This window comes from Sminthopsis crassicaudata, chromosome 4, assembly GCF_048593235.1.
Source record: "Sminthopsis crassicaudata isolate SCR6 chromosome 4, ASM4859323v1, whole genome shotgun sequence".
In the NCBI taxonomy this organism is placed as follows: domain Eukaryota; kingdom Metazoa; phylum Chordata; class Mammalia; order Dasyuromorphia; family Dasyuridae; genus Sminthopsis; species Sminthopsis crassicaudata.
The window spans coordinates 123,059,440-123,083,904 of NC_133620.1; positions in this window are offsets into that span (position 1 = coordinate 123,059,440).

Consider the following 24,465-nt stretch of genomic DNA (forward strand, 5'->3'; position numbering starts at 1 on the left):
GATAAATAAGTTGTCTAAGGTCCCTGAGATTTGAATAAGTGCTCTTACTCCAAAAGCATTTCATCTATTCTCTCTATATGAACAGATTCAAAGCTATAGTCGAAGGCATTGTGATGCAGTTGGTAGAACCCTAGGAGTCAGGGAACCTGAATTCAAATTCTGTCTTTGCCATTTGCTTCTAAGAAAATTCTCAAAGAGCCATTCTCTGCAAAATGGGGACAATCATGTACTTATCTATCTCACAGGGATAATGGATAGTTTATATAAGATAAGGTTCATAAATTTTGCAAAATTCTAAGCTCTAGATAGCATCCCCAAAATAATAGAACAGTTTTTAGCTTTTATAGATGCATTTAATGCCATTTTAAATCTACATTTACGCTTCCATGGCTTAAAATTGTTCTAAGACTTTTGGGACACTTTGTATATGGGTTAGCTATGATTGAAATGACATTAATTCATTTTCTAAAGATGCCATATGTCGCTGTTTCACAAGACCTTCCTACTGATAACACTTTAGGGCTACAGACAATGCCATACTGTGGCATCTGGATTTGGAGTTAGCCTATCTCTACTCTGCCCAGCTGGCCAAATCTGGCTTTGGCCCCCTTTGTCTTGGGATCATTCCAAAGCTTTTGTTTGAGTAGTCCCTGGCCTATCACTGATTGCTATGTGGAGGACCTATCTGCCTCCTCCCATTATTTCTCACTTTGTTTGTTCAAAACCTTTCTGCATTGTTCCACATTGTGTTTTATCACATCCTTGAAAGATGCTCTGAAAGGGCAGACTTCTGGTCCATTATCGGTTCTAATGATTGCTATCTTCTTTGCCTAGGAAAGTAAAGAAAAGTCTCCTTGGCAGCCAATCATCATTTCAGGGGAAGTTCCTTCCAAATTAAGATATTTATTTGCTAAAAACCAAGCGCCCCCCCCCCAAAAAAAAAAAAAAAACCCAACAACAAACCATTTTATTAGAGTTACTTGTGTCAGAGTACTTAAAGCAGTGTCTAATTTTAGGCTTTTTTTTTTTTTTTTTTTTTTTAATCCATTCATTCATTCATTCATTTAAGAAATTAGCTTGAGTGAGTAGTAATCTTTCATGCCATTGGGAGGGATTGATTTGGACATCCTGTGTCTTTTATCCAATGAGGACAAAGGGTAAGGTTGAATTCCATGCTGTTCAACCAATATCATGCTGATAAATATTTAACAACCAGTTTTCCAAAATCAGGAAGAACTTTTAAGCTTAACCTGTATTGTTAATGTTTTGTCCATCACTTTATTAAGCTTGAACAAAAAAACAAACAAGCAAAACCCCCACAATAAATCAAGCATTGATTTGCAAGACTTGCTGTTTTCTAAAATGTAAATAAATACACTAAAAATTTAACAGTCATCTCTGACCTAGCACAAACTGGCTCCAGCAGACCTCTGTAGGAATTTGGATGACTGGAGATAATTTCTAGTATACAAGGAAAGAATAGTGGAAAGGGGACATTTAGCTAATCCATTTGTAAAGCTGATAGATTCTATAAGAAGGGGATTAGAATTTATTAGATCAGAAAGGTCAAGTCATATGCAGGACTGTGCTGGAGCTAACTCCAATGTGGTGAACCAATTGATAAATTTTTAATGTGAGAATTTATATCTCAGGAATCTGTAAACTAAATATTAGGGCTTCATTTATAACTTTGTGGATTATCTATCTATTCCAAACTTGAGGGAGTGATGGAGAAAAAATTATTGATGCAGGTTAAAATTAAAATGTGTGAATCATGCAGTTGGAGAGCTAATTGCTAAATATTTACCAGCACACACCCTTGGTCATAAGTAAGGCCTTTAAATTTATAGGGAAACTGAGGGAGTTTACAGCACACTTCTCACTTCTATAGTCAACTTATTAAACCATAGTGTATATTTTAAGATTGGCTGTAAATGCTTTCTGGCATTAGCTCACTAAAAAATCTTTTAAGTTTTTTTTTTTTTAACTTAATAATCATCATTAAAAGCAAAACACATTAAAAATAAGGAGCACAATCTTACTTAAAACCCTTAGTAATGAGCAACAGTTCTGATAATGTAATTCTGTTGGATATAAGGGAGGAAAAATTGCTTGACATTATTGTTAAGGTAAAAGAATGAGAATAATAAAGAAAGGTAAATGAATGAACAAATAATAAATAATTAAGTGTGTGTGTGTGTGTGTGTGTGTGTGTGTGTGTGTGTTTCTTTCCTAGTCTAAGTTCTTTAGAAGATCACTTCCTCCTTTCCCCCCCAAATCAAAAAGAGGCCAGAATTGACATTTTCATCAGAATATTTATCAGGCCTTCATTTCCCCATGAAACTAGTAACTTTGAGAGTTCTTAAAAAATCTCTTTCTCTCTGTCTCTTTGACTGTTTCTATCTCTCTCAGTGTCTCTCTGCCCCTCCTTTTTCTTTCTTTGTCTCTTTTTGTCTCTGTTCCTCTCTGTTTCTCTGTTCCCCTCTTAGTACTTAAATTGGGCTTCCCTGTCTGATTTTAAAGTAGATGATCTGAAAAAACAAACAAAAAACCCCCCTTGTTTTTATTTAAAAGTTAATTTTTAATATTTTTTTCTTTTAAATTGGTTGACCCTGGAGATGGACCTGTCATGTAGACAGATGAGAAGAAGCAAAGGAATTGTCCAGGATGATAGGCAGTCATTACCTAGTGTCAGGACACATGAGCAATCTTTTTCTTCTAAATTCAAGATAGCTAATTGCAAATCATCACCAGCAACTCTAAGCATCAATCTGGTTCGATCAAGACTGCTTCATTTTCCAGATAAAGAAATTAAGGTCTTTAGAGGTAAAATAATTTGCCCAAGGACACACATATAAGAGGGAGAGTCAAAATTCAAACCCAAATTTTTTGATTCTGAAACCATCAATTTTTTTTTCCATTGAATTACATTCCCAAAAGCTAACCCAAGAGTCCAGTGCTGCAGTTGTATCTGGTGCTACCTTATCTATCTTTTGCTATTCCCTCCATTTAGCCATTGAGTTGCAGTGGATAGGAGGTGGAACAGAAATCCTGGAGGTAAGCAAATGTCTTAATTTTTGAAAAGGAGGAATAAGCGGAATCTAAAAAGTATTGACTAATGAGCTTGATGGCAACATTCTTGAATGGATTTTTAAGCAAATAGCTTTTTGACTTCTTAGAAAGGGAAAAGGCGTTTGCTAGAAATCATTGCTAAATAAATTGTACTCAACTAGGCAGCTGATGAATCCTGTCCTCAAATGGTCTTTTGGGGAAAAAAATCTTTAATCAATCTCTGAGTTGGTTTAAACTCAATCTTACTTTAATTCCTTATTTCTAGATGACTTCAAGAGAAGAGATATGGAATTCCTACAATAACAATGATTCATATATAACTTAATCAGATTTTGCTTTCTTAAACTATTATTTTCCCCACAGGATTCAATGTCCACCATGCCATTTTGAGAACTTGATTCCATCCAAACATTATATACTTTTATCTAGTTTCTCATATTTTCCTACATTATGAACTAAAAAAAATTACATTTTAAATAAGATTATCAATGAATTAGAGGAAAGAAAATATTTGATTATTGAAAACAAATATATAGTTGAACAAGTTTCTCAATTTCCTTGGGCTTCAATTTTCTCATCTGCAAAATGAGGAGTTGGAACTAGATGTCCTTTCAGTTCTTGTCTTGTGATTCTATGATCAATTATATCCTTTGAAATGGGGGCAAATCCATGAAAATGTTTGCTTTGGGTTGGCTATCTCATTCCTCTCAGGTTAATAACAGTTATAATTTTGACTATTATCTAACTCAATGAGAACTTGCAAAAACTATTTTAGATATTAATATTTAGGCTGGCCTTAGAAGTAGATACAACAATAGTTTCATATGTGAGATTATTTAGGAAACCTTGACAGGGCAGTTCAAAAATTTGCCTTAACAATGCTTTTTTGGGGGATAGTGGTTATTTTTAATTTTTTTCCTAATTACATGTAAGAACAATTTTTAAACAAATTTTAACAATTTTTTTTTCCTTGAAGCAATCAGGGTTAAGTGACTTGCCCAGGGTCACACAGCTAGGAAGTGTTAAGTGTCTGAGATCACATTTGAACTCAGGTCCTCCTACTTTAGGGCTGGTGCTCTATCCACTGCGCCACCTAGCTGCCCCAACAATTTTTTTAAATTAAAAAAAAAAAAAAAAACAACAAAGAAAGGAGGAAGAGGAGAAGGAAGAAGAGGTAAAAAAGGAGGAGGAGAAGAAGAGCAAAAACAAGAACAAGAAGATTTTGATCTGCAATCAATTTTTTGTCTGGAAGTTGGATAACATTTTTCATCACAAGTCCTTTAGAATGTTTTGGATCATTGTATTGCTGAGAATAGCTGATATTCACAGATGAACATTATACAATGTTGGTACTTTGTACAATGTTCTTCTACTTCTCAATTCACTTTGCATTAGTTCAAATAAATCTTCCCCAATTTTTCTGAAACCATCCCACTTGTCATCTCCTATAGCAAAGTAGTATTCCATCACAATCATGTACCACAATTTATTCAATTATTCCCAAGTTGAGGGGGATCTCCTCAATTTCTAATCCTTTGCTACAACAAGAGCTGGTATACATATTTTTGTACATTTAGCCCCTTTTCTCTTTTTAAAATTTCTTTGGGATATAGACCTAGTAGTGGTATTGTTGGGTCAAGGGGTATGAACAGTTTTATAGTCCTTTGGGCATGGTTCCAAAATTGCTCTCCAGAATGGTTTTTTTGGTTCCAATTTTCCCATATCCTGTCCAACATTTATAATTTTCCTTTTCTGTCATATTAACCAATCTGATAGATAGGAGGTAGTATCTTAGAATTCTTTTAATTTGCATTTCTCTACTCAAACATGATTTAGAGCATTTAAAAATAATTGATATTATTAACCACTTTGTCATACTATAAGAAATTCTGGTTGCTGAGAGATTCATCTGGGCTAATTTGTTGCCAAGGCCTGTCAATTTTACCTTCAGAACATCTCTTGAATAAGCTCCCTTTTTTCCTCTGACAAGGACACCATGCTGGTGCAAGCCCTCATGTCTGGAGTATTGCAATAGCTCTGCTCTTTCTTCCGGCCTTGAATCTCTCCCTATCTGGTGCATCCTCCATTCAGCTGCCAAAGTGAGCTTCCTACATCACAGATCTACTATGTCATATTCCTCTTTCTCCCCATCCTTTCTCTTTCCCTCCCCAACATATCTACTAAATAAACTCTTGTGACTCTCTGTCACCTCCAGAATAAAATATAAAATCCTTTGTTTGCATTCACAATCCTTCATAATCTGCCTCTTCCAATCTCTACTTTTCTAGTCTTTTTGTACTTTATATTCCATATACTACTCCATATATATGTGTGTGTGTGTATGTATATACTCCTTACTCCATATATATATATATGTATATACTCCTTCCTTTCCTCAAAGAAGATACTCAATCTTAAAAATGCTCTCCTCCATTTTCCATTCCTGGCTTTTTTACTTCTCTTCAAGTACCAGCTAAAATCCTATCTTCTACAGGGAGTCTTTCCTATTCTGTCCTAATTCTAGTGCCTTCCCTATTTATCATTCTTAGTTTGATCTGTGCATAACTTATTTTTAATAGATGTTTGTACACTATCTTTCCCATTAGAATGTGAGCTTCTTGAGGACAGGGATTGTCATTTGTCTTCCTTTATAGTTCCAATGTTTATGACAGAACCTGACACAGAATGTGCTTAATAAATGTTTATTGATGGAGTGACTTTTCTTTTAAAGCAAATGTCATTGGAAGGGTTAAGACCATGTTAGCCATTAACACCATAATGAAATTTTGTTGAATCAGATTGTTTTCCTCCTCTTCCCTGAGGAAGGTACGTCGCAGAAGTGGAGTGGGCAGGGATTCCCCAGAATGGGGGGCATCTGATTTCAAGTGTGTGTAAGAGAGGCCAGGAGCCAGGTATTTGGAGAACACCTGGGGAATGAACTGATGGAGTCAGCTGGAGTGAAAGCTGGAGGAAAGTGATCTGAATGGGAGTGCCTGAGAGTTAACTGGAAAAACCATGGTTAGAGGCAATAAGCCACAGTTCCTAGAAATACTAAAAAACCTAGAATGTGAGGATGCTATTAAAAATGATCCAAGTGGATTGGCTTATTTTGCAAGTAGAAATAATATTATTCTATGCTACAGAGTTCTTGTGAAACTCAAATGAGATCATGTAATAAAGTACTCTATTAAATAATTATCATTATTATCCTAAAATTTATGTTATACATATACAATGGGGGAAAGTATTAACTGCTTAACTGATGATCTATGACACAAAAATAAAGTGGACTAATTTAAAAAATAAAAAAAAATAAAAATGATCCAAGAAAACTGATAAAAAGCAAGGCCAAATCTAAATACAGGAAAAGCAAAGAAACAGCAATTAGTTAAAGTGATGCTGTACTATTAATAGCTTTACTTGAGAATATACTGTTGATAATTTGCATTAATTCATGAAATATGGCATCCAAGCATATCATTTAAAGGTCAGCACAGTAAGATGAAGACTGACAGCATCTCAATTTCTAAGAGGTCTCCTAGATCTGAAGCTTACTGCAGAAACATACAGTGGGATGCTTTTACCAATGTTGAGGCTTCCTTTATATAACTATATATATGTATAAAACTCTCTATATAAAATTCTCTAGCCCATATCTCTCCCAATGACTACTAGTATTACAGCTAATGTTACTAGTGTTAGCCCCATCACTCCTGTAAGATCAGAACTTTTGTCCAAACCAATAAACTTTATTTAAACACTTACTAAATGCAAGCCATTGTGTTATGCACTAGGGATAAAAAGAAAAAAAAAAGAGAAAATCCTTGTTTTCAAAGATGATTAGAAAGCTTATTATTAAGAGCTGAATATTGAGTAAGATGATGTTGAAAAAGATTACCTGCATTGAGGAAGGGAGGCTTGAATCTAAAAGTGAATGGGTTTAGAAACTGAGTGAGCAAGAAGTAACTGATAAAATGGTCTCCCATCCACATAACTATTGAAATTCCTTTTTCCAAAGCCATCAATGACTTTATTGCCAAACATGAATATTGCTACTTCCATTTTACAGATGAAGAAACTGTACTCCAAGAAATTGTGTGAGTTTTCACATAACGGTGACACATATTTTTTTTTTCACATGTTAAAATATATGTTAAATCCAATACATTTATACAATTGTCTTTCTGTACAAGAAAATTCGGATCAAAAAGGAAAGAAAATGAATAAGAAAACAAAATGCAAGCGAACAACAACAAAAAGAGTGAGAATGTTACACTGTGATCCATATTCAGTTCCCACAATTCTCTCTTGAGTGTAGATGGCTCTCTTTGTCACAAGACAACTGGAACTGGTCTGAATCATCTCATTGTTGGAAAGAGTGTGACACATATTCTTGACTCAAATGCAAATTTTTTAACCAAATCAGAGTTTTTAGAAACAATTATATATGAGTCTCTGGAAAATTTCACTGCCCATCTGGTCAGATGACAGGCTTTGTGTCTCAGTTCTGCCATTTCTTAGCTAAGTTACTTAACTTATCCAGCCTTTAATTTCCTCATATTTAAAATGAAGGATTTAGTCTGAGTGTTCACCAAACTTCTTCCCACTTCTGGTAGTAGTCTAAGATTTTTTAATTCGAAATCTAGATTCAGCCTTACATTCAAAGCTATTTTCTCTCTCCAACCTGCTCATCAGACTTAGTTTGTTATTCATCTTATTGACTTTATTTTAGCTAGTAGTATTAGTACATCTTTAAAAGACTTTACTATTCCCTCTCCTATGCCATTGAATATGTCCTTTCTTCTGCAGGATTCTTCATCAGTCTTACACATACTTCCTCTCTTTCCAAATTCTGTTTAATATTGTGCTGTTAGGGGAAGAATTCCCATACCTTCTCTACTTTACTGCTGTGCTATCACTCTGCATCAGGAATCATGCTTTCAGTTTGCATAATGCTATATCCTTAGTATGTTCAACTTACTTCAATCCATCAACAAACGGCTCATATATGTCATTTGAAATGTACCATGGCCTTTACATTGGGAAAGTTCTGCAAAAGTATTTCTGACTCAGTATGCTGCTGCTGTATATTTTCTCTTCCCTTCTTTCCTTCTCAACATAGTTTATAGACTTCCTGGAGGTATAGATGACTTTTTTTTTTTTTTTTTCATGACTCTGTATCCCCTGATTGTACTTAATCTACAGTGCTTTGCATACAGTGATTCTTAATTAAGGTACTGACAGGTAATTATTTTATGCTATCTTAATCCCCATTCCAGTTTCCACCATATTAAAAAAAAAGAAAAAAAAAGTTGGATTATATACAAAAAAAGGAATAAGTTTTTGTCTTGTGAGGTGAAAAGGTTAATTTTGACTCAAGGTCAAATTGAGGTATTCTCAATTCTCAAAATGGCTCAAGTGAGAGGAAAGAGAAGGATTTGGGGGGTGGGTAAAGACAGAAAAATGAGAGCCGAATTCCAAGAAGATCAGATAAATACCAAACTCATATTAGTGTGGGACCTCCCAGATACATTTTACCTGGGATCCAGATTCTCTTTTTGTTTGATTAATGTAACTCTAACACATTTGTTAAAGTGCTTGGCTAGGTATTAAGATGGGGTAAGAAAAAAGTTCATGAGTCATAGAATATTGTCTGGCGTGTTCCTCAGCTGACTGACAAGTCTAGCAGCTTGGGATAATATCATAAAGTTTGTTTTATTTGGTTAAAGAGTTGGCCCAGATAGAATGGAAGCCACAAAATCAAGTGTTTATATCCATAAAATGGGGAAATTGAACTAGATGACTTTGTAGAATGAAAAGAGTCCAAGCTATGGAGCCAAAGGACCTGGTTCCAATTCCATCTGGGAAAAACTGCTATCTATGTACCATTGCATAAGTCACTTGACTTCCAAGGATCTCAGCTTCCTCAACTGTAAATAAGAGACTTGGACAAGATGACCTGGGGTTTCTTCTAGTTCAATGTTGATAATACTATAACATGCAAGTCCTAATTTTTTATTTTTTATTTTTTTTAAATCTGGATGGGGTCAGCCTTATTTAAAGAGGAGAACTTCTCCTTCCACATAGTGTGTGTGTGTGTGAATGGGAAGTGTGAGTAAATGTAGCTTCACTACAAGCCTGTATGATCTAGAGTAAATCTTTTTTTTTTTTTCTTTTTTTTTTTTTTTTTTTTTGCTGAGGCAATTGCGGTTAAGTGACTTGCCTGTGGTCACACAGCTAGGAAATATTAAGTGTTTGAGGGTCACATTTGAACTAGGTCCTCCTTACTTTAGGGTCGGCACTCTATCCACTGCACCATCGAGCTGCCCCAGTCACTTCATTTTTCTGGGTCTCAGCCTTACAAATGTAAGAAGATGGGACCAGATGACCTTTAAGGTACTTTCTAGTCCTAAATATTATAAAGAACTACTGCTTTTTTCCTCAAAACTTGAGGATAATTCGGGGATCCTGTAGCATTGCTTCAGCTAGTATCAGTGACAAAATATTCATCTTCAAAATTATCATCTAGTAAAGATGTTGTCAAGTTCCTGAATGGGAGACCCATAAGGGAAAGAATAATGAAGTCTTTGAGTAGAGTGGGAAAGGTTACATGGTTTCCAGGTTGTTCCTTCTGGAATTTTTTAAAAAATGACAGATTATGGCATGTAATTACTGCCTCCGGATTGGATATCTGCCAGTTAGCCTTAAAGATAGTTAAGGAGATTTTCATCTACTGGTTAGAGATTATATGTAGAAGTTTTTCTGAATATAGATACATAGGGCAACAAAGATTAACCTTTGTTAATTAATTCAATGATTTCAATATGACTGCAATCAACCTGTGATTATCAAGGCAGGTATTTTGTTTTTTGATGCTGGCTTTCTGAATAAAAAAGACAGCAGGACCAATTTTCCCTTTTGTTATGTCTTTCAAGAAATGAAAATTGATTTTATTAATAGTGCCATGGAAATACTTGTTTTATTTCTTAAGTTTGGAATAAAATAAATTAAAATTTAAAAAGAAAGTAAAAAACAGAACAAGGAAGATAAACTAGCCCCCAAAAGAATAAAAATAATAAAACAATAAGCAATAATAACAATAATTACGACAATAATACTCAGTATATAAACAATTTCCTTCAAACTATCTGCCACTTCTGTAACTGAGTTAAAATCAGTTTAATAACCATCTGTCTGAAAAAAAGCAAAAGAAAATTACATGACATTCTTTTATATTTAATCTTTAGCATTAACATTTTCTCCATCATTTTCTTAAGTCAAGGTAATAGGTACATAAATAGATAAAACCCTGATTTGTAACATTTGCCATTTTCCAAGGTGCAAATGCTCATACTAAAAATTTAATCATCTGTTCTTGAGAGCCAGTCCAAGCTGGCTCCAACAAACCCTTTGCTAGATTGTTGCATTGTCTAAAATGAATATAAAACAATCGATTATAATGTTTCTTAATGTTCTCCATTACTACTTATTATCACCTAAAAAGGGAACGGAACAAAAGAGAAATGAATCTCACAGGGGGATGGGACAAGAAAGATACAGAATATTTTAGACTAGTACTGAGTAGGGGGCACTGAGTTGTTAAAGGCAGTGAATATATGATGGTATAAAGAGAAGTGAGGAAAAAGAGCTAAGCACCATGAAGAGTAAAAGACTAGAAAGCTGGATTAGAAACTTCATTTATGTCTCCATTGTCCAGGACTGTCCCAGGAGGGTGTGAAGGGTGAGCAGGAAGATCAGAAGTGATCCACCAGATCTTTATGTCCAAGATCATGACAGTTTTAAGTTGCTGCAGAAACAAACCATTTATATTTCAAACACACCCACCCACCCGCACACACACACTGTAACAGAAGAGAAATATATTTATGACATGATTGGGTCATTATTTACTATTGAGTAATTATTCACTTAAGTTGCCAATAAAGAATTTTTAGCATTAAACTCTTGGGATCATCATCACAAATCTGTGAACTACTAAATGGGAATCACTGCATAAGATCAAGGTTTTTCTTTTTCTTTTTTAGCTTCCTGAAATTCACAGTACATTTATATATTTTATTAAAAATCACAGTTAATCATGCAGTAAAGTGCTAACGAGGGGAACCCAGCAACCTGAAGCCACCTTACCACGGGTTATAGGCCTGCTATCTCATCTCACACACCAGTTCTGGCTCTTCCAAGTTTGGAGCAATCGCTTTGGATTCTTAGAATTAGGAGTTTTTCTTTTTCCAAATAGTCCATTTTTTTTTTCCTACCTGAGCACTTTGGGGCTGTGTTAAAAACCTCCAACTCTCATGACTATAGAGGTTATTTAGTCCACCTTAGACAGTCTTTCTTCTTCCCTCCCTCCTTTCCTTTCTCTCTCTGTCTCTCTGTCTCTCTGTCTCTCTCTGTCTCTCTCTTTCTCTCTCTCTCCTTTCTGCTCCCCCCCTCTCTTCCTCTCTTTCTGGTAGTCAAAACATCTATAAACTAGTTCTTCAAATACTAGAAGGTCACCACCTTGTCTCCTTAACTTTTTTCTTTATGCTAAATATGATTATTTCCTTTAACCCATCTCTATATGTTCACCCTAAGATATAACACCTAGAATTGGTAACAACATTTCAGAAGTTGTCTGATTAGTGATTCTATTAATTAGGCCTAGCATCTCAAGAGAGGCCCTGTCCTAGAGCCCTAGCCTCGGAGCCAGAGAACTTGGGTTAAAGTCCTTGTCTCTGATGAGAATTGGCTCTATGACCTTCTCATACCCCAGACATCTTTCTAATAATGAGTATTGCAAAGGGATACTGTGCTACATTGATAGAAATTCCTTACCATGAGCTCCCTAGACTGATGAGATCATAGGTCTGATTTTAAAAAAGTAAAAAATTAAAAAATTAAAAACAAACAAACAAAAACAACCTCTGGCTTTTTGGATGTTCAAGGTACATTTAGTTCTTATAACACTTGTAGTTAACTGAAACACTTGTGTTCCTTTTGTATTAATTATATGTCAAGTCTCCCCCATCTTGTATATAACACCAATATTTTAAAAATCTTAATATAGAGTTTCACATTTATTCCTATTATTTGTCATATTGTTAGATTTGACCTATTGACCGAGGCTGCTGATCCTTTTCATTGAGCGTATTAGCCTTTGTGCCACCTACAGATTTGATAAGTATACAATCTCTGTCTTTATTCCCATCATCAATAAAAATGTTGAACATTCTAAGGAAGTTGGACCAGAGTACTCAGAAGTCTAAATATTAGGACCAGTGGCTTGGAGTCAACTTTCCTGTGGCTTACCACAGGGTATCCAGAAGCCTCCAGAAATTATTTATGAGTATTATAATCTTAACATGTGGTATTGCTGTTTCCTCCATTGCTTGTAAATACCTCAAGAATAGTGACTAAATCTTTTGCTTTTCAATAATTCCTCATGGGACTGAAAATAATCATGAGAATAGTTTCCTTCAGGACACTCCACAGATACATGCATGTGCATGTATATGTATGTATGTATATGTATAAATATATAATGGATGTATTATGTGTATATATATGTATATATACACACATATATATGTACACACACACAAACATATATACATAAACACGCACACATAGAGAAATCAAGTCTCTCAGTGGATAGAGTGCTGAGCCTAAAATCAAGAGAACCTGAGCTGAAATCTGGCCTTAGACACTGACCCTAGCCAAGTCACTTTACCCTATTTTCCTTGTTTCCTCATCTGTAAAATGAGCCGGATAAGGAAATGGCAGAAATACTAGAGGGATTTGCTAAGAAGTGAGTTCATGATGAATTGTTAAAGACTGAAATGACTGAACAAAAAATAAAAAGTGCATACATCCATATATAATTATATGTTGTTATTGTTCAGTTGTTTCTAATCTGCACATAACCCTACAGAACATACTTCACCAATATTGTCCACAGGATTTTCTTGGCAAAGATACTGAAATAGATTGTCATTCCTCTTCTAGTGGATTAAGGCAAACAGAAGTTAAATGACTTGTCCAAGTTCACAGAGTTAATGAATGTCTGAGGTAAAATTTGAACTCAGTTTTTTTTGATACCAGGTCTCTAGCATTCTATTCAGTGAACAGCTTAGTAAATACATACATACATACACCTATGTGTACACATATATACATATACAGACATACACACACATATACATACATATACACACATACATATGCACACACATACACATATATACACATACATATACATATATACACGTATATACACACATATACACACATAATATGCATACACACATATATACACATATACACACAATATACATACACACATATATACACACATATGCATGCAATATACACATATACATATACACACATATATACACACATACATACACGTATATACATATACACATAATATACATACACATATATACACATATATGCACGCAATATACACATATACATATACACACATATATACACACATACATACACGTATATACATATACACATAATATACATACACATATATACACATATATGCACGCAATATACATATATACATATACACACATATATACACATATACACGCAAATATGCATGCATATGTAAATGCCTTTGTGCATATATAGTTATGTATGTATACTGTAGTGAGTTAATCACTATTTAAAAAATCACCCCCCCAAATCCTAGCCTCCGCAGAGCATTATCAAATTAGGAGTCATAAGGGAATAGTGCATCATGGAAGCTTTTAAAAAAGTATCTTGGATGTTCAAAGAATTTTTATTGGAACTATTCATTTTTTTTGGCCAGAACATTTAAATGGCATATATATACATATAATAAAACAGTCGTTTGGCTTTACCTCTCAAAAAAAAAAAAAAAATTGGTTCAAGGGGTCTGGAACTCGTCTAACCAGTCCGTTGCTCAACACGTATACAAAATTCTTATGGTAGCACCTGTAGGTCCTAAAAACAGACATCACTTCAAGGCAAAGCTAGATAGTTCTCCAAAAACAAACAATAGGAATTTGGGGGTTGCTATGCTATCCCCTGGGAAAACTTGATAGTAACAGAGGCAAAGGTTGTCACAACAGTTGGAGCAAAGTAGTAGAGCAGAGACTGTTGTTTTTTTTCTCCTCTTTCTGGAGAATATCAGATTAAAATAATGACTTTTTGTCTAAACTAAAATGACACATCACTGATTTTTTGTGTAAGGCTATTGTGCAAAGACAGGATATCAGAGGGGAGGTGCATTGATCCGGCCTCAGCATTTGAGTTGTAGCTGTTTGTCCTTCCTTTTCTTTTTTTTTATTCATTTTTCCAAATTATCCCCTCCCTCCCTCCACTCCCTCCCCCCGATGGCAGGTAATCCCATACATTTTACATGTGTTACAATATAACCTAGATACAATATATGTGTGTAAATACCATTTTCTTGTTGCACATTAAGTATTAGCTTCCGAAGGTATAAGTAACCTGGGTAGATAGACAGTAGGGCTAACAATTTACATTCGCTTCCCAGTGTTCCTTCTCTGGGTGTAACTACCTCTGTCCATCATTGATCAATTGGAAGTGAGTTGGTTTTTCTTTATGTTGAAGATTTCCACTTCCATCAGAATACATCCTCATACAGTATTGTTGTTGAAGTGTATAGTGATCTTCTGGTTCTGCTCATTTCACTCAGCATTGTCCTTCCTTTTCGAAGGACATCAGGAAGGTGATGCTATGACATGCAAGTGAATTGGATTTAAGTGAGAGAGGGCTGGGCAAGGTCACCAGCCTCCTTTTCTCCTCCTCCACAAGTCCAATGGCAACATATAAAGGAGGATGACTGGGGAATTCTGAACTAGTCCCCTCTTTTCCACGAAGATGGTCCAGGGATGAAGGGAGGAAAAATTGCCTTGAGCAACTGGGAGAAACTACCTGTTCAGTAAACTGAGAGAGGCTCTAGGGAAGGACCTGTAGAGAACTACAGGAGTGATAGGCGCCACCTTCTGGGACTTGTGGGAAACACTTGAGCAAGAGCCTTACCTAGCATAAAGCTAAGAACCCATTTATTTTCTTTGACCCATAAACAAGTTTTTTCTTCCTAAGTTTTGTCTAACAACCGTGTGTTGTCATCGGGGGGAGGAGGTGATACCGCACTGGATGGTGTTATGTGGCGAATTTCCCAGATTTTTTTGTGAGGGGGAAAAGTCAAGGAGGTGACAATCCCCCCAAAATGCCCTTTGTGTCACGTGAGAGACTCATACAAAGCTTCCGCTAACATGATTTGGGGGACACTCCAGTGAAGACTTAAGGGGAATAGGAAGAGAGAAGCTTGGTTAATTTAATATCATTGTTTCCTGATTTTTAAAAACGAAGCAGTTGGACTTTCTAATTTGGGTATTTAAAATGAGCCAGCTGTATCTCTGAAGTCCCTTTTTGTGTCCAGTCATTTCAGTCATGTCTGACTATTCATGACCCCTTTTGGGGTTTCCATGGCAAAGGTATTGGAGTAGTTTACCATTTCCATCTCCATCTCATTTTATGGAGGAGGAATTGAAGCAAATAAGATTAAATCATTTGCCTAAGGTCATATAGTTAGAAAGTAGCTTCGGCCAGATTTGAATTCAGTCTTCTCATTTGTTAGACTTTGTGCTTTTTCTACTACATCACCTATCCCCAAATCCTATAATCTACTGTGAGAGAATGACTATTTTTTTCCTACAAATAACTTGATAGAATTCGAGCCTCTTTCTCTGTCTCACAAATCAAAGTTACATTGGATCTTGAGGAAAAAGCTAGGTAGGGGAGGAGTAAAAGCTTTTACATTAGGCTTAATTTAATATTCATAGACCTAGAATGAGAAACATATCAGGCCTTACCCCTGGGTAATTTTGTGATTGCATGCCCAATTCCCAGCCCTCTGACCTCCAGTGAATCATTATTCTGTACTTCATGGATTGGCTCTTGGTGCCCCTCTAAGCATCTCCTTTTTACAATGTTCTTTTACCAATCCTGCTTGTCAAACCCAAGGGACTCAGGGTATGGTGTATTGACTTGTCTTTGAAACATAGAAAATACATCAGTGTAATACTATGCCACAGTTTCCTGGCAGTTCAGAGTATTTCCCTTTTCTGGCATTTCTCACAATATTTTTCTGCACCAGACAACATTATGCAGTGTCATGTTAGATTAAGATGCAGAACGTAAGGCTTCCTTCAAGGAATACTAAAGAGAACATATTATAAAATGATAAACCTGGGGGAAAACAATGTGCAGTAATGGAAATGGATTGGACTTAAGAATCCAAAGATATTATTGGTTTCAATTATTTTTTTTATCACTCATTAACCGAACCATTTTGAGCAAGTTACTTTCTCTTGAGACTGAGAGTTATATTCTGTGGTGTGGGGATAATAATATCGGCTTTACTTCCGTTGGTTTTTTTGGAAAGGAAATTTTCAGCAAACCATCAAATAACGATAAAATATATGCCAGGAACATATATCTCAAAATATTCCTCAAACTTCAATCAATCAACAGATTGAATGCCTATTATGGGTAAAGGAATCATAGCCCTAAACCAGCTCTATAATTTATGAAAGCCTTGATGTTCTCAACACCTAACATAGCTTAGTATTTATAACCTCCTTTCCAAAAATTCTCATTCATATACCAGATGTTCACTAAATTGCTTGAAAATTCTGAGATTGAGCTCTATTTGTAGATATATACTGTATTCACTATGGATATGTATATTCATATATGCATGTATGTGTGCCATATTGTTCAAATGCTAAATGTGTGTTTACCTAAAAAACTATTTTATGGAGAACTCACACAAGGCAAGCACTCACATGGTGGTCAGAAAAAGCAATATAAGGATGTTCTCAAGGTCTTTCTTTTTTTTTTTTCCCCTGAGGCTGGGGTTAAGTGACTTTCAGGGTCACACAGCTAGGAAGTGTTAAGTGTCTGAGACCAGATTTAAACTTGGGTCCTTCTGAATTCAAGGCTGGTGCTCTATCCACTGCACCACCTAGCTGCCCCTTCAAGGTCTTTCTTAAGAACTCTGGAATTGATTGTGTGACATGGAAGACACTGGCACAAGACTTCCCAGAATGGTATATTCTCTTCCAAGTAGATGCTGTGCTCTATGTAGAAAGCAGATTTGAATTAGCTGCAAAGAAATAGATGTACAAATTTAGAGAATCCATCCCAAATGTTCACATGGACTATTTGTGCCTGACCATGGTAAAGCATTTTGAGCTCCTAGTGGTCTGATAAGTGACAATTGTTCATATTGTAAATTGACTCTAGCATAGTGACATTATTTTGGTCCTCTTGGAGAATGAAGGACTGCAATCACCAAGTATACAAACATGTGTGTGTATTATATATATGTATATATATATATATATATATATATATATATATATATATATATATATATATATATATATATATATATATATATATATATATATATATATATATATATATATATATATATATATATACACACATATATATGTATACATGCATGTGTGTGCCTTTGCATATTTACATTCATACATGTACACACACATATTTCCCCAGTATAATTCATTCTCCAACAACTACTTTTAGCAGACGTGAATCTTTCCGCATTGTGTTTCAAATTCAAAATGACAATATGAGAATTCAATAGTGAAAGAGCGGATGAAGATTATTCTGGTCATTATTACAATATATTTGCTTTGCTGGTATTCTGATGGCCCAAAGAATCGATACATGTCTTGCTATAATATGAATCAAAGAGAAATCCATGGGAATTCTATGGGAAAGAAGAGCAATCATTCTTGCATGCTTCTAGCAAAAACCATTTTGTATTACCATCCTTCATTCAGTAAGTATTTACAGGCATAGAAGGGAAGATACCTAAAGCTTGGGGGAAATTGTTAGACTATTATTTTTTTTAAGTTAACCAAAAGAATACCAATAATTATTGACCTGTGCACTTCATTTCCCATTTATACAAGCTCAGTATGAGAATAATTGTATGTATTCATTGAAAACATTCTTGAGGAACGTATGGAGAGGTACAGGTAGATTTCCACAAATGGTATTTCTTAGCAGACTACATTACTAGTCACAAAATCTTGTTTGCTATTCAAAGCCCTTCATTACCTGTCCCAATCTTACATCTACAATCTTCTGCTGAATACAACTCTCACACACTCTGAGATCTAGTGACACTGCTCTGCTTACTCTCTCTGTTGAATAAAACATGTCTCCAGACTCTGGGTATTTTCAGTTCTCCTTTTTCATTTACATGCCCTGGCTTCCTTAGTTTCTTTTCAGCTTCTGTAGGAGACCTTTCATGATCTCCCTTAATTCTAATGCTTTCCAGCTCCTGATTATTTCAAATTTATCCAATACATACCTTGTTTATATGTAGTTACTTGTATGTTGTCTATCCCTGCAGATTGTGAGGCCCCTTGAGAGTAAAGGGCGTTTTTTGTTTTTTTTTTCACCTTTCTTGGTATCCTCAGCACATTGTCTGGTACATATAAGGTGCTTAGTAAATTTTTATTGACTGACAATTGACTAGATGGCATAGAGAATGCAACATCCTACTTTCCTTATTATTTGTTGACTGTTAAAAAAAAAAAAAAGCATTTAATTCAGCAGAGCAAAACTTTGCCTTTATTAAAGGCTCTCTCCAAATAAGGAATTTCCTATGCATATATCCAAGTTTGATAAATTTCCTTAAAATCTTTGTTCAATGATTTTGATTATTAATATCATATAGGACATAAAAACAAGAGATGCTACTGTCATTCAGGAGATTGAGCACAAAGTCCAAGGGGAAGAGGGATTCTCTATAGATGGTTACAGTCATCAGATGTTCCTATTTGTAAATGACAACATGCCATTTGCTCTAACTGCTGAAACAATGCAGAACTACCTAAAGAATTTCCATGATCTCTCAAGGGATTGGGGAATAATTATTCACAGATAAAGAACAAAGTGAATGAAGAATCTCTGCCTGTGAGTCACTCATTCCTGACTGAGACTGAATCAGATTACAATATAATAGGGAAATATTTACTAAAACAGAAAAAGTAAAACTTATATAATAACTTTAAAGCTAAATCAATATGTGGCTACTTATATACATATTAGTGGTCCTCACTTCTGTTTGAGTTTGATACTATTAAAAAATACACATGGTTATGCAATCCATAGCATACCCCCATGAATAGATTTATCTCTTGGATAGGTATTACAAATGGACAATGAGCTGAGCCCAGAATTGAAGAGGAAGACAAGAAGCTGGCTTGACTTTGGTAGACTGAAAAAGTTCTATTAATGACCACAAGCTTCTCTCTGAAACTAAAGCCCATCTTTTAAATAACTATTTTCTTCCTATTATATTGAATGACTTTGTTATAGAAAACAATATGTAATTGGAGTTAGGGACTAGAAGGTATTAGACTATGTAGTAGGGATGAGCAGACTGTAACACATGATAGGTGAATAAAAAATAAATGAAAGCATGGTAGCTAGCTAGAGGATAGATATAGATAATCGATAAATGGAAAATAAATAATATAAGCATTTATTAAGCACTTACTGTGTGCCAGATACTGCACTAAGCACTAGGATAACACATACAAGCTGCCTTCAATATGATTAATTTTAATGGAGGAAGACAACACATAAAAGGGATCCAAAAAGATTGGGGGACAGGGTGGGAGAGGGAAGCTATCCACATAAAGATAAGGTGCCTAGGTCTGGAGAGTCAGCAGCAGAGTGGGGAGGGAAGTGAGCATGACTGGCCTGAGCACTTTTTTGAATGAAGTCTCTAGGTTGGAACTCACCAACCAGAGAAGATAGCACGGAGTTTGGAGCACCTTCAGGGTGAGAAAGTAGCTGTAATGGATTTTTAAAAACTCAGAAATTCAGGAGTCAGGTTGACAAAGAAAAGAGTAAATGATGTCATAAAAATATGAAAAAAACGGAAAAAATGATGGGCAAGTTATAGAGCAAAAAGACAGGTCATACAATCCATGGGTATTAATGCAATGTCAGAAGAATGAGAGAAAGTCACCCAGAATGGATTTGCTGTCATGTATTTATGGTGGCCTATATATATCTGTCATATAATAAGGCATGAGTGGGTGGTGAAACACATTATTGGATCCACTTTGATGGAATCACAGAGCCATGGAAGTCCTAGAATATTAGAGAACTGAGTTGAGCATTTGAAAAAGACCAAAAACAAAAACAAAAACAGTCCCCAAACCAAAAAAACAGTTAATCAAAATGCCTTCCCTCTAAGAGCTTATAGTCTAACTGGGATATAAGCAAGCACATTTGACACAATCAGATAACCATATAAAACATTAATGATTAAATGTTTAAATGGGTGATTTGGTAATAGCCTAGGAATTTAAAAAAAAAAAAAAAGGGAAGGTCAAAGAGGGACTGGAGATCTTATATAGAAGGTAGATGTTGGTGTTTGGAAAGGGGAAAAGAGAAGGAGCAGGTACCATTTTATTCTTTGTACTTTTATCCTCGGTACCTAGCACAGTGCCTGAAACATTGTAGGAGTTTAATAAGTACTTGATTTATTGATGGGGAAATGACATGAGCAAAGATTTGGAAAGAAGAATTAGCATGAAATGTTCAAGGGAGGATGAAAAGAGTGTGCAACTCATTTTGGAGAGGATAGTTAACTAGGGGGAGAAGGAGATAACTCTGGATAGCAAAAAGTGGGTCAGATTATAAATTTTGAATGCATTCTAAATTAAAACTTTTAACTTACTCTGTAGGCAATGGGAAGCATTTGAAGAAAAGTGTGATGTAATAAAAGGATTTTAGCTAGAGTAGTCAGGTTATGTAGGGTAGGAAAAGGACACTTGGAGAAACTTGGAGGCAGGGGAATCAGTAAGGAGTTTATTATAATAGGCAGACTAACAAGGTGGTACAGGAAAAGAATCATCATGAAAGGATAATTTATAGTAATTTCAGGATATAATGAACAATGAAGGAGAAGAAATTAAATTTAAATTTCAAGGCTTGATGATGGAGAAAATGATACAATTGATGGAAATTGGGATGAATTGCAAGGGAAACAGATTTATTTTTTAAAAAATAAACATGAGTTAGATTTTAGATATTTCAGGTTTGAGGTGATGGCAAGATAGATAGTCAAATTTAAGTTTCTCCTAATCATTTGAGTTAAATGTATACTGATTTGTATATTGACTCAACAATTGCTTATCTCTTTGTCAGTTTTGAAATATATCTACTCTGAATTTTGTTTTCTGAGAACTTTCAGGGAGGGGAAATATTTATCACCTCTGTCTGTCTGTCTTTCTGTCTATCTGTTTCTCATCTCTGATCTGCATCTTGTCATTGGACCTAAAGGGCTCCAGAGGAGAAAATGAGGCTGGTGAATTTGCATGGCCCACCCTCACTTCAATCCAATTCACTTGCATGTCATGTTATCACCTCTTTGATGTCACATGTGAGTAAGTATTAGAAACTGTCCACTAGTTGGTAAGCTCAAAAATGTTTTGTTCTTTGTCCTTTTCCATTGTTTCCCTCTCTGTCTACACATCTGGGGCTGCTCTGCCCAAAGGAATGTAAATTTTGACCACCGAAGCCTCACAAACCTTGGAGTTAATAGACTAGATTTCTTTCATAAGGATCATGCTTTAAACTCAGATCACTCTCTCATTTGATTAACCAACAAAAGATCCCAGGATAAACCCCGCTGGTGACTGGTTAGGTCCTGATTGGCTCAGAGTGAATGTAAATAGCAATTGTTTCAGTTTTGACCAGAAATTCTGGTTCCTCTCCTCCTAGATTCTTTTCTTTTTCTTTCTTTCTTTCTTTCTTTTCTTTCTTTCTTTTCTTTCTTTCTTTTCTTTCTTTCTTTCTTTCTTTCTTTCTTTCTTTCTTTCTTTCTTTCTTTCTTTCTTTCTTTCTTTCTTTCTTTCTTTCTTTCTTTCTTTCTTTCTTTCTTTGTCTCTTTCTCTCTTTCTTTCTTTCTTTTTCTCTCTTTCTCTCTTTCTTTTTCTCTCTTTCTCTCTTTCTTTCTTTCTCTCTTTCTCTCTCTCTTTCTTTCTTTCTCTTTCTCTCCCTCCCTTCCTCCCTCCATCTCTCCTTTCCTTCCTTTCTTCCTTCCTTTTTTTTTTTTTTTTTTTTTTTTTAAATTAGGTAAAAGAAACCATTCTCTGCTTCATTTCTTACTTAGCCTTAACCACTTACTGGGTGTTGCCCTAATCAAACTGAGACCAGTTAAAGACCCTAGCTTTAAAAGGCCAAGATCTCCCATTGCATCCAAGACCATCTCCAGTTATCTGGATCTATATCTTATTACTGGACCCAGATGGCTTTTGAGAAGGTGAGTCTGATGACCTTGCCCTGTCCTCTCTCACTTCAATCCAATTCACTTGCTTGTCATGGCATCCCCTCCCTGATGTCATGGCCCTTTAAAAGAATGAAGGACAAATTGTTGTTTCCAGGGACCAAAAGCTCAGCAGGGACATGGGAGAGTTCAGTTAACTTAGAATAAACCATATGACTGTGATGGTAGTTGCAAAGTGGGCCTGTGGAGAAAGTAATAAATATACTTCAAAGTCTTGATTTGTCTTTTTTGTAACTTGACCAAAGCCTGAGGAATGTGTTTGACAATCTTGAAGGTGCCCTTAGGGCAATATATCTAGTGGAGAAATAGCAAAGGTTTTAGAAGGTTTTTGTTTTTTTTTTAAATGTAGTTACAATCTTTAGCAAAATGAAAACACAGGTATTATGAGATACACTCACAGTTTTTATGCCTGGCCTTTTCCACTGAATTATTCTACTTTGATTCAACATCTCATATTCTTGTAAATAAATTTCATTGGAAAGGTCAAAGAGAAGATATTGATAACAAAAGAATACTAAACTGTGGGTTGAAGAATATGTTCTAGGTTGATAGAAAAAATTTTATATGTTTCTGAATCGTGGTATCCTCCAGGTATAGCCTTGTGTCTTATGTGCTTAGCCATTTTTTTTTTAAGGTATTGGTAGTGAATAGGGAGGTGGAAATAACCAACCACATTGGTACAAATCTATCAGAAAGAGGTGACTTTGCATGAACAATTGATTCAACGTAAACCATCAGAAAAAAACTTACTGTATCTTGTCCATCCGTGATCAATAGGCATCTGGTATCCTCATACTGCCCTCTGGCTGCCAGGGCCTCTCCATTCTATGCTCCCCCAAATCCCGATGAATACCCTTACAGGGACCTCTCCCGAATTCTTTATTGTCCTCAAAGGCACTTGACCTTTAACTCATTCCTCAGGGAACTGAACTTGGCTGGGAGATAGTAAGTGGAATCTTAGTTAATAATTGGAAGAGTAAAACAAAGTTAGGAAGTAGAGGATGTATATAAGAAAAATATGGGAAAGCTCAGAATGAATTGAAGTTGGAGAAGAATTTTAAGAAGCCCTTCCCCTCTGCTCCCCACCCCTAGCTTTGTCTTTAAAGTGATATTATAGGTGTGAAAATCAAAGAAAAGAGAAGTTTCATTTCAAGTGGAAGAGATGATGGTGAAAAAAAACACATCAGACACATAACGTATTTTTGTTAGTCTTTTGTTCGTTAAGGAGTGTTTCTAAATCCTAAACTTGGAAGGTTAGGACAAAAAATGGTCAAAAAGAAGTTGAAACACAAGATATGTAAGAAAATAGAACAAATTCAGCTATTGTAAATGAGTCTCCAGGCCCAGATGAACCATCCCAGAGTACTAAGGGAAAACAAACAAACAAATCAACCCCAACTTTAGAAATGGTAGATATTCTTGTTGAACTGCTGTCAGACATCTTTGGGAAACCATGGAGAATAAAAGAGATGTCCCAAGACTGGAGGCTGGCAAATGTTGGGCACATTTTTGAAAAAGGGAAGAGCAAAGGGTCTTCAGATTGTGAGCTAGTGAGGTTGGTTCCAGTTTTTGGAAAAATTATAAAATTTATTATTAAAGGGATTTTTTGTGGGCATTTAGAAAACAGTAATAACTAGAAGCCAACACAACTTTTTCAGAAGTTATCAATACCAAACTTATTTTTATCTTCTTATCTTTTATTATTCCAGACTTGCTAGCATGATAGAGGGGAATATTTATAGTAAGTTATTTATTCTTACCATTTCTTCAAAATATTTGATACTATTGCTTGTACTATTTTTTTGTGAGTAAGATTGAGACATGTGAGTGAGACAATATTTTAGTTTAAGAGATTTCTGAGAAGTTAAATGGTTAAATCCTAAGACTAGTCACTAATAGTTTAATGTCAACATAAGAGATCTGTAATGGTTCATTCCTTTGACTCTTGGATAATCAAAAATTTTATTAGC